The following is a 12,719-nucleotide window of genomic DNA, read 5'->3' as shown; positions in this document are numbered from 1 at the left end:
AACTCAATTAATCTGCAGGGAAAGGAGCTTGTATTGGCTGTTGGTGACAATGAATTCACCAGGTTATAAAAGCCCATCTGATTGTTTCTTTATTTTTAAAACATACAGGATGGTGACAGGCCCTTCCGGCCCATGAGCCTGTACTGCCTATTTGCATCCAATTAACTTACCAAACCCATACATTTTTGAAGGTGGGAGGAAAGTGGACCACTTAGGGGAAACCTGCAGACAGCATCGGATTCGGACCTGGGTTCTGGCGCTGTACCAGTGTTGTGCTAACCTTGATGCCCAACAGGAAATCAGCCATCTTTACACAATTGGACTCGTGTTAGCTCTTTGGAAAGGCTGGGAATCAGAGAATGCTTCTCTGCAGGTGCAAATGGGATGTCAAAATTGACCCAAGCCTGACTGCCTGAAGGGGGAGAAAAAAAAAACTCTCTTGTACTTAGGGGTGTTCGATGTATTTTGATGACTGTTGTGTTTTGCGACTTTCTATTTATCTGCATTGGCAATTTGTCTTTGTTGAGGAGAATTGATCTTTCCTGCGCCACAAGCTGCAGTATCTCAGCTTCTCCATTCTCACCTCAGAACCAGTCCTGCATTCAGAGATCCAATCTGGTAGGCATCGTCTTCACCATCCTCCCTTCTGGTGCCTAGTCTCTGGAACGTATCAAAAGGAATTATCGTACCAAATTTACACTTGTACTTTTTCTATTTTAAAAAAGCAAAGAATACCCTTGGATCTTTTTTTTTAAACCGTTTTATTGAATTGTTCTGCAGTTTAAGTTATTTGCCATTGGAACTTCCAGGCTTTGTTTTTCCTACATCCCTTATAGGACTAGACTCTTTATTTCCTTTCTTCATGTTTTTTTTCTTGAATCCATTATTCCCCAGTTCTTTATATTATGTATATCTTCCCATTCTACAGCTTTGCCCTGCTTAAATTATTTTTTTAATCCTGAGAGGTTAGACACGGGGATTATATTTGTAGGGTCTGGCATTCCCCCATCATGAAATGCTTTCAGAGGTCAGTTTTAATTCAGAAATACAGCATGGTGACAGGCCATTCAGCCCATGAGCTTGTGCTGCCCAATTGGACCCAATTGGCCTACAAGCCCCCGGTATGTTTTGAAGGGTGGGAGAAAATCGGAGCACCGGAAGAAACCCACATAGACACAGGGAGCACATTACAAACAGTGGCAGATTCGAACCCGAGTCACTAGCGCTATAACAGTGTAGCACTAACCATGCCGCCCCATCATGGCTAGCATTGGCTAGCCATGCTCAACCCAGCACGCTTCACCTTCTGACAAATCTCCCACTATCTCCCTGCTCTCCACTCAACCCTGGACAACAAGGACACTTGCATCAGACTATGCAACTATAGAACATTACAGCACAGAAAATAGGCCCTTTGACCCTTCTAGTCTGTGCTGATCTCTATTATTCTGCCTGGTCCCACTGACTTGCACTGTCCATAGCCCTCCAAACCCCTCCCATCCATGTGCCTGTCCAAATGTTTCTTAAAAGTTAAAATTGAGCTCACATTCACCACTTAAACTGGCAGCTCATTCCATACTCCTACTCCTCTCTGTGTGAAGAAGTTTCCCCAATGTTCCCCCTAAATATTTGTTCTTTCACCCTCAACCTATGTCCTCTGGTTCGTATCTCACCTCACCTCAGTGGAAAAAGCCTACTTGCTATTCTTTCTATACCCCTCATAATTTTGTGTATCAATCAAATCTCCCCTCATTCTTCTGCACTCCATGGAATAAAGTCATAACTGGTTTAACAATTTTACCTGGAACTCAGTTCCTGAAGTCCCTGGAACATCCTAGTAAATCTTCTCTGTACTCTTTCAATCTTATTGCTATCTTTCCTGTAGTTAGATCACCAATTTAGACAACAGTTTAGAGTCTGCACAATGATACCAAATAAATTCATCCCCAAACTCTGCGACCTTGGTCTCAGCACCTTTCTCTGCAATTGAATCCATGACATTCTATCACATAGGCTGCAATCAATGAGGATTGGTGCCAGCACCTCTTCTGCAATCACCCTCAACAGGAGGGCACCACAAGGCTGCGTACTCAGCCCTGTACTGTCTCTTCTTTGGCTTGGCTTCGCGGACGAAGATTTATGGAGGGGGTAAAAAGTCCACGTCAGCTGCAGGCTCGTTTGTGGCTGACCAGTCCGATGCGGGACAGGCAGACACGATTGCAGCGGTTGCAAGGGAAAATTGGTTGGTTGGGGTTGGGTGTTGGGTTTTTCCTCCTTTGCCTTTTGTCAGTGAGGTGGGCTCTGCGGTCTTCTTCAAAGGAGGCTGCTGCCCGCCAAACTGTGAGGCGCCAAGATGCACGGTTTGAGGCGTTATCAGCCCACTGGCGGTGGTCAATGTGGCAGGCACCAAGAGATTTCTTTAGGCAGTCCTTGTACCTTTTCTTTGGTGCACCTCTGTCACGGTGGCCAGTGGAGAGCTCGCCATATAATACGATCTTGGGAAGGCGATGGTCCTCCATTCTGGAGACGTGACCCATCCAGCGCAGCTGGATCTTCAGCAGCGTGGACTCGATGCTGTCGACCTCTGCCATCTCGAGTACCTCGACGTTAGGGCTCTCTGTATAACTGCATGGCCAAACACCATTCCAACTCCTTCGATAAATTTGTGGATGATATCTAACAATGATGAGTTAGTGTACAGAAGGGAGACAGGGATGTGTGGCTTGGTTCCAGGATGATAACTTCTCCCTCAATGTCAGCAAGACCAAAGAGCTGCTTATAGACTTCTGGAGGAGTGGCAGGGCTCACTCCCTGGTTCACATCAACATTACTGAGGTGGAGAGAGTAGACAGCTTTCCTCAGTATAAACATCTCCAGGGAAATGTCCTGCTCCACCCATGTCAATGCAATGGCCAAGAAAGTGCACTCGTGCTTCTACTTCCTCAGAAGCCTGAGAAAATCTGGTATGTCGCCAACTCCCCTAACAATTTCTATACCATTGAAAGCATCCAACCAGGCTGCAACACTCCATGAAACATGAAAGTCTGCAGATGCTGTGACTGTAATAAAAACACACCGAAATGCTGGAGGAACTCAGCCGGTCTTTTCAGAGTCCATAGGAGGCAAAGATGTGTTGCCGACATTTCAGGCCTGAGCCCTTCTTCAGGGAATAAGCAGAATAAGCCAGAAGCAGGAAATCTCTGAATTCGACAATACTGGCAGGGGGAGGAATCCAGACCAACAAAAACCATTTATTGGATATATGGACAAGGTAGGAATTTATCATGTTTGTGTAAGAGGAGAAAGGAGAGGCAGAGCTAGTGGAAGGCGATGGGCGAAGAAGTGAGGAGGGGAGTTTTACGAAAACCAGAGAAGTCAATATTAATGCCATTGCGTGGTACAGGAACTGCTCTGCTCAAGACTACAAGAAACTGCAAAGGGTTGTGAATATGGCTCAGGCCATCATCCCCTCTATCAACTCCACTTATAATTTCTGATGCCTTGGAAAAGAGCCAACATATTAAAAGACTCATCCCATTCCGGTGTGGGAAAATTGTGGGGAAAAAATTAACAAAATTACTGCCCACGTGGTCATTTACACTGGGTACACTTTTAGACTGCCAGTACATGAGCGCCACAGTCCCGGTGGTTGGACGTGCAGTAGAGTAAATGACCATCAACAAATTTTTACGGTATGATTTACACTGCAGGCTTTCACCAAAATGATGGAAGAGTCCAGCAGGTAAATCATGGTGCAAGAATTGACTCAAAATTCCTACACATTCCTTTTTAGACTACTCGTGTTACAGCAAAATTCCTTGATGGTGCCGTTACATATCTGCAGCCTAAAAACCATAACTCCCTTGTTACGGGTTATATAATTATGTATTTAAAAAGAAATAGATTGTGGAGGTTTAGTGTAGGTCACTTCACAAACAGATACTTACACTTCACATCCCATTTAAAATGCAAGAGCTTTGCTGAAACTAGACATGCAGGCACCAGTGGCTTTGCAAAGGTCAGTGGAACTGCTTTGGAAAGAACGTCAAAAGAAGGTGCAAATGGATAATGTCCACACTCAGTGGCTGATAAGATCTTTCAAAGATTGGGTTTGGAGCCCTGTTTTTACAAGCAGAGAAAAAAAAAACAAATAGGATTCTTCTCTGAGAGAGAGAGAAGTCAGTTCCATAGTAGCTTTTGAGGCTGCAACATGACAAGCTGATGAAAACTCCATTTTGAAGACAGGTTGTGAGTTCTGAGTTCAGCCTTGTAGACCTTACAAGAGGAAATGGCTGGCTAGAGTATTTCTCCTGAAATAAGGGAAACAAGAGAAACTCTGTGGTGACCTGGACGAAGAGATTATCATTTGGAAAACCCATGATGGGGCAAGTTTCTTCAGCAAGACACTGAAGGAGCTGATCAGAGGAAATCAGTTTGCATGTGTCCAACGAGCAACAAGTATCTCACTGAAACCAGTGAGAACCTTCCTGAGCGGTAACCATTTAACTTTAAGCATCAGAGCCTGGTGAAAATTAATAAATGTTAAATTCTGTGCAGAGTATAAGAGAAGTGAGAGGAATGATTGGACTATTAAAGCAAAGAACTTTCCTGAACATATACACATTACATATACATGCGCTTAGAATTAGAAGGGGGTTAAGTTAGGCTAAGTTAAGCTAATAGAGATAAATTAAAGTTTGATCCTGTTTTTATGTTTAAAGAAAATGAAAAGCAACTTTTGTTTAAGTAACCATTTGTCTTGGTGAATTTCTATTGCTGCTCGGTTTTGGGGTCCTCTGGGCCTGTAACACCCTTCTTGTCAAAAAGAAAATTCTTGAATATGAGATCATGCACCACCAGATTCAAGGACAGCTTCCTTCCCACCATTATCTGACTCCTGAATGAACCTCAAAATACTAAAATTATAACACAAGAACAGAAGGATTGCTGCCTTGGCTCTGTCTATATGACCCTCTGTAGCTCTGCTTTTCATACTGTATCTTAACTTGTTTTATGTATGAGATGTCGAACTGGAGTGCTTGCAAAGCAACCTACCACTGTATCTTGGTACATGTGGCAATAAACTTGCAAATGAAGAACAACAAAAGATAATGCTAACGCAAGAGAAAATCTTTTACCAAAGGGATTATGTATCTGGGACATGAAAAATTGAAGTTGGAGTAGAAGAAAAAAGATTGATTTGTTGTGGTCCAAGTGGTGTTGTTGACAGCACAAGGAGGTCCTGCTGAAGGAGTACTTGAGGTGCAAAGGCCCTAACTCAAAAGTAAAATCACCAAGGTGTTAATAACTGGATGGCTACCTGGGCCATGTGCAAATTAACATAGGTACAATTAATCAAATTTTTGCTTCAAAGATTGGTGTGAAAGAAATGAGTTTTAATTAATGGGGTAAAAACACAATACAACGATGTGCATGATGAAGGGCTCCAGTCCAAAACATTGGTTATGTATCTTTATCTTTGCGATATAAAATACACTGTTTGACCTGCGGAGTTTCTGCAGCAATGTTCTTTACTTCAATCACCGTGTCGCCAGACCTTTGTATTTTACTCCTTTATTTCATGGGGCAATGGCCCCTGATCTGGGGAAAGTGGGAACTGCTGCACTGGAACAGGATTCATTCCAAACACGTGGGACTGGAGTTCCAGTGAATCAGATAAACTAAAGCTCAAGATAATGGGACAGAATATGTTGTGTTTTATATTGTATATAGATATGATTTTGAGAGATAAAATGGGGCATTTTTTTTTAGTGTAGGTCACTTCAAAACAATTATCATTTAAAATACTGGACCTCTCCTCAAGCCAGTTCCAAAGGCCTTTGTAAAAGCTTTGGGGAGTGCCAGAGCAACTTCACGAATGGATTGTTGTTCATTACAGATGAAAGAACTCAGAGGATTAGGTTTAGAGTCTGGAGTGCAGCTTGCTGTACTAAGAGGGTCATGTGGTTTTGCAAGCAGAGAGAGAAAAACAGGCTTTTCTCTGAGAGAGAATTCAGTTCTGCAGTTCCACAGTCACCAGCAGCAGCTGGGACTGGAAGAGGACAAGCTGGAAAGCTTGTGGAAAAACCCCATTTTGAAGACTGGTTGTGAGTGCTTAGTTCAGCCTGGTCAAAGCCCTTGTGGTTCATGCAAGAGGAGAAGACTGGCTGCCTAATGTTTCACTTGAAATAAGGGAAACAAAAAGGAACTCTGTGGTAACCTGAAAGAAAGAAGTTATAATCTAGAGAACACTGAGGGGCCAAGTTTCTTCGGCAAGACACTGATGTGGCTGATTAAAAGGGATCAGTTTGTGTCTAAGAACAAGAAATGTCTCTCTGAAAACCGACAACAACTTTCATGAGCGGTAACCATTTATCTTTCAAGCACTAAAGCCTGGTGAACTTCATAAATGTTAAATTCTGTGCACAGTATAAGAATTGTCTGCAACCAGTGAATTTGGAGGAGTGAGAAGTGAGATTGAATTGTGAATTAAAGAACTTTTCTAAACTTACACACACACACATTACAAACACATGCACTTAGAATTTGAAGGGAGTTAAGTTAGGTTAATTATGTTAATAGTGATAAGTTAAAGTTTGATCATATTTTCATGTTTAAAGATAATTAAAAATGACTTTTGTTTAAGTAACCATTTGTCTTGGTGAATTTCTATTGCTGCTGGGTTTTGGAGTCCTCTGGGCTCGTAACCCTTTGGTCAGAGTGTTCCAGTGAGGGATGATTTGGAAAGTTAAAGAGAAAGAACAATATGATAACATATGGTGCTGAGATGAGTAAAGATAATCAAGGTGTATCAGAAAGGGATATTTATTCCTGAAAACCAGTTTAAAAATAGGCATATTCAAGGCTCCAATACTTCTTGGCAAAATGGGAATAAATAGACATGATCTAACTGGAATTATAGAAATTCCATGACTATTGAGCCAAGATTAAAGTACTTGTCGACCTTTTCCTGATGTTCTTTCTTCAGAAAGACCACATGGTCCACAAAACTAATCAACAACCATAGCAACTGGACCCTTCCCAGAGCAGACAACCCTGCAGGGCGATGACCATGGCAGCAGACTAGCAAGGGGCTTGGTGGCTGAGGGACTCATGCATGCTGCGGGCTGTGAACAACTTGCATTTGGGGGACCCGCACAGGCTGTTGGATACTGGCTCAGGTATTGGAGGCAGGATTCGAGAGGGTGTTGAGGGCAAGAAAGGCTACTGAAGGGCCTCAGATGCTGAAGGCTTCTTCATAATATTAGAGGTTTATATCTGGAGCTTGAGTTACTAATGGATCAAACAGGAGTTGTGGGAGTGCGAGAGATGAATCCACCGATACTCAGTGTCTATGAAGGGATTTCTTTTGCTTCTCCTCTTTCTTACTGTAAGGGCCGCCGGATAACCTTAATGGGGACCAATGGAAGGCAGAAGGCAATTTTGTGTAATATTATGTTCTGTGCTATTACATGACAATGAAGGAATCTTTAATCTTCTTAAAGATGACAGCAGGGATCCACATACCTCTCCTCGGTGTTAAGTCTTGGCTCCTTGTAGATGGTTCGTCTGTATTAGGTTGCGTTCTGGACCAACCACTCAATTATGGTAGTTGTTTGACCACTGGATAGCAGCCAGAAATGTGCCCAGTTGTCTCATTGGCCATCCCATGTCGTCTATACCTCTTGTCCCAGAGGCAAGCACCCAGCAGTCAGGCAATATCTGTATTGATGAAGTGTCTTAGACCTGAACTGCTGACTGTTTCACATCTATGAACTGACCTGCTGAGTATTTCAGCATTTTCTGTTTTAATGCAGAAACAAATAATATTAAATTAAATTTTAATGATTGTTTGTATATTTAGACATACAGCGCAGTAACAGGCCCTTCCAGCCCACAAGCCCATGGTGCCCAGTTACACCCAATTGACCTACAACCCCTGTATGTTTTTTGAAAGGTGAGAGGAAACTGGAGCACTCAGAGGACACGGGGAGAATAAACTTCTTACAGGCAGTGCCAAACTATTGCTCCGAAAGCTCAGTGGTTAGAGCACTGGTCTTATAAACCAGGGGTTGCGAGTTTATTCCTCGTTGGGTCCTCATTTCTGTGAGGGGCGCTGGACCAAGTGGCTACTTTCCGTCTTCCTTACGGTAGACAAAGTTAAAGGATTTCATGCATGTTACATTCGAGATGTAGTATTGTGTGACAATAATGGAACCTTTACCTTTATCTTTGTACCAGATTCTAACCGCCTCTGTACAATGTTCCTCTACACCGTAAATGACATTTGCATGGTTGAGCTGAATACACAATTTTGCATGTCTGACAGGCATGAGCAAATGCAGGCATGTCTTAAATGATATAATTTCAATAAAATTTAATTTATAAAGAAAACAGGTAAACAAGTTTGGCATTTTTTGACCCAATTTATAACAGGTTGAGGTCTTGTAAAAAAGTACAGTATATTTTTACTGGTAAGCCCCATGATGAAACTGCATCAGATGCTACTATTGAATATATTACAGAAAACGTTTTTATAAACAGAGATTTAAAGAGAAATAATAAAGAAATAATTACTTTCTATTGAGCTGCTGGCTTCTGCCAACACAAGAAATATTTTGTGTTTCTGATCGTGTAAAGGAAATGAAACAGAAACATACGATTTCAAATGCACATTAGGTGTAAGTTTTATGAATATTTTTCTGATTTGGGGTTGAATTTACCTCAAAAATCTCTGCTCCTTGCTCAGGTATTTTGCACCCAGACTGTGAGGAAATTCAGGTCTTGTTTTTTTGGTGATTACTTTGGAAATGGATGGTCTTATGATAATCTCTTTTGTAGACCTGATAATCTGACTTCCAGACATTACTGCAGCTGACGCTCCTTCGACCAGTATAATCACACCTTTGTATTGGGGCAATTCAGACCAGAAATTTTGAGACTTACCTTGAAGAAGGGCTCAGGCCCGAAACTTTGGTAATACAATATATCTTTACCTCCTATGGACACTGGAAGACTGGCTGAATTTCTCAACCATTATTGTGTTTTGACCAGAAACATTAACCCAGTTTCACTCTCCACAGAAATTACCTGACCTGTCAATTTATTCTGGAATGCTCTATTCAAGCTAAGGGGGATAGTGAGGGAGTTAAATGAGAAAGTCTGCGGACGCTAGGGACGCACAGAGGTGTTGGAGAAGCTCAGCAGGTCACGTAGCATCCTTAGGAAGTCGGGCAAACAACATTTCGGGGCCAGACCCTTCATCAGCTGTAAGCCAAAACAGTTTGGCCCCTGACTAAAAAGGAGGGAGTGGGAAGGCTGGAGAAGGAGAGAAGAGGATGGGGGAAGAGCACAGGCTAACAGGTAATAGAAGGATACAGCTGGCAGGGTAGGAGAAATAAAACCCTAGAAGTGATAGGCAAAGTTTCAATTTTTCGATAAGTGGATTCGTTTCCAGCAAGGTCATTGACATGTCAATAGTCTAGAAAATTGGATCATATTGTAAGCATTGAAACGTTCTTGATCAGAAGCAGAATCAGAAAAGAATTTATTGTCACGAAATTTGGTCTTTTGCGACAAACATTTGTATTATAAACCATAGTACAAGAAGAAATATTTAAAAAATAATAGTGCACAAAAAGTAAGGCAGTGTCTTTGGTTCATTGATTATTCTGGAATCTGATGGCAGCGGGGAAGAAGCTGTCCTTGTGCCGCTGAGTGCTTGTCTTTAGGCTCCTGTATCTTTTTCCCGTGCAAAGATGTGTGGGTGGTCACAAAATGTGACTGTAATTTATATTATGATGTGCTCAAATATCATTCATAGCCACCTTTCCCAGTTCGCAGCCCAACAGGAAGGGTGCATTTCATGATCAACACACATTGCCTTTCTCAACAGCCACCAGCTCCCATATTTCAGGTTGAGGACAGGTGCCAAATTAACCTGAGGCTTGGATAATCTCCTGAAGCTGACAAATTCCAGTGCATGTGATGCCATTCTTATTTACTTTGCTTTCTTTGTTGCCTTTGGCGGGCCCGGGTTCGTATCTGGCGCTGTCTATAAATTCTCCCCGTGTCTTCGAAGGCTTCCTCCAGGTGCTCCAGTTTCCTGCCACCCTTCAAAAACATACAGGGGGTATAGAGAATTGCTGTATTTGGGTGGGGAAAGGACTCGTGACCTGCGGGGTGTGCGAATCGGAGATACAGTGCCCCCACAGGGTCCAACCACCCAGTCAACTGCCGTCAGCTCTGTCCAGGCTTTGAACAGCTCATTAAAAGAGCTGACGGTCGTTTTATTTAAAATCCCGCGACCACGGGGTCTGCACCCTAGATGGCGAAGCAGCCACGGGGGGATGCAGACTCCAGGGGAGCGGAGAACTGGCACAGGGCACCAGAAAACAGGGAGACCAAACCGCCTCCCACCCCGTCTGAGAAGGAGAAGCAGAGGAGACGGTGACCACGGCAGTGGATCAGTGAGGGGACTTTGTGGCTGAAAGACCAACGCATGTTGTGGGCTACTGAAGACTCGAGGCAAGAGACCCATGGAGGCCATGGGCTGCTGGAGACTGCTATCGGGAGACTCGCAGCCAGGCTGCGGACTGCTGGAGACTGGCTCGAAACTGGCTGAAGGAGTACCAGGTATCAGAACCAGGATGTGAAAGGATGCTGAAGGATTCCTGATCGTGTTAGAGGTTCGAATTTGGAGCTCAGGTTGCCAATGGTTTGGACTGGACTCTGTATGGCTGTGGGGGCTGTGAGAGCGCTGGAGGCGAATCTGTGGATTCTCGGTGACTCTGGGGGGACCCTCCTTTGCTTTTCTCTGACTGGAAGAGGTGCTTCAGGCAATTTCTGCTGATGGTGAATCTGTTAGCCTTACAGCAGGCAAGAGCAATTTCATGTAATATGACACTGTTTTATTATAATGACAATAAATTGAATCTTGAAACTTGAACCTTAATTTGTGACAGAGAACAGTGGTGACGTGAACAGAGATGAGACAATAGAGCAAGGTTAAGAAGAATGTTGTGGGACAACTGTAGGGTTAAATGCAAATCATGAAAATAAGCTAATTTGAATTCAGAAATGTAAAGTGTGACTGTATTCCATCTTATGGTTCTTAGATTCACAAGGTGGTATGACAAGGTTGTGAGCTTGATAATAGTTTTGTATGGAGACACAGGTGACCGATGCTGGAATTTGGAGTGAAAATCAAACTGCTGCAGGAATTCAGCTGGTTTAGCAGTGTCTGCGGAGGGAAAGAGGTAGCCCATGTCTTGGGTTGAGAACCTGCATCTGAGAGCGCAAAGGGCAGAGAGCCAGCATAAAAAGGTGAGAGCCAAGGTGAGGCAGGAGCTGGCAAGCGATAGGTGGATCCAGGTGAGCAGATGTTGTCAGGTGGGAAAGGGGTGGAGAGAGGGACAGAGGCTGGAAGGTGATCGGTGGAGATGACAAAGGGGTGTAGAATCCCTTCTGATCCCCATGCCCGGCCCCCTTTCCAACTCCTGTTGTGTTTTTCCCTTTGATCTCCTCTTTGATGCAGATCTGAGCCCTCCCCTACATAACAATGCACCCACACCTCATTGAGTTCTAACTGCTTCACAAGTTCACAAGATAAAGGAACAGAAACAGGCCACTAGGCCCATTGTGGTGATACATCACCAGCTTACTGCAGGGGGCAACCTCTGTACCTGCAGGAAGAGCATGGGGACAAGATAACACCTGGCCAGCTGACAATCAGCCGACCTGAATGGACCAAGCCCCACCTGGTCGGCTGTCAATCACCCTCCGAGATATAATCCAGATCCAGCCCTTCGAAGACAGTCTCAGAGCTTGCAACAGCACACCTCACAGCCAGCTTTGTGGAAGTTTATATTGAAAAAAGCCTGTAGAACGGACTTTATGTTTTGTGTGTTTGCTTCTGTTTGATAGTGCACCACTGTAGAGCTCGTCGAAAGAATCAAAGACTTGTTGATCCAAACCAAAGCTTTTATTAGCAAAAGACAGGAGCTCTTCAAAGGTGGCCGACCAGTCCGGAATGATCCGACCTGGCTAGGGACACCACCCTTTAAGGCCCAAACAGTAGGCGTGGCTTAGCTCTCAGCCAATCGCTGTAAGCACAGTCTAGATACTGTCACTATATACACTATATACATTGGTGATAGATCTGTACTATCACAACCACACCCATCGAGTCTGTTCCGTGACTCTACGCTAAGCTGAACTATGCTCACACCTAGTTCCAATTTCCAGCCTTTTCCTCATATCCTTTGATACCCTTACTAATGAGATACTTATCCATTTCCTATTTAAATACTCCCAGTGATCTGGCCTCCACTGCTTCATGCAGCAGTGAGTTCCACAGATCCATAACCCTCTGACTAAAGAAGTTCTTCCTCCTCTGTCTTAATTGGATAACTTCTAATTTTAAGACTATGACCCCTTGTCCTTGATTTGCTCATCAAGGGAACATCTTATCCGTATTCACTCTGTCAAAACCTTTCAATATTTGAAATGTCTCTATGAGATTCTCCTCATTCTCCTATACTCCAACGAATACAACACAAGAGCTGCCCAATGCTCCTCATATGCCAGCCCCTGCATTCCAGGAATCATCCTAGTCAATCTCCTCTGCAGCCTCTCCAACAACATCACATCCTTTCTAAGATAGGGGGCCCAAAACTGTACACAGTACTCCAAATGGGGTCTCACACGTGCCCCATAGA

The sequence above is a fragment of the Narcine bancroftii genome, chromosome 7 (genome assembly GCF_036971445.1).
Source record: "Narcine bancroftii isolate sNarBan1 chromosome 7, sNarBan1.hap1, whole genome shotgun sequence".
NCBI lineage: Eukaryota > Metazoa > Chordata > Chondrichthyes > Torpediniformes > Narcinidae > Narcine > Narcine bancroftii.
This window is presented reverse-complemented; position numbering follows the sequence as displayed.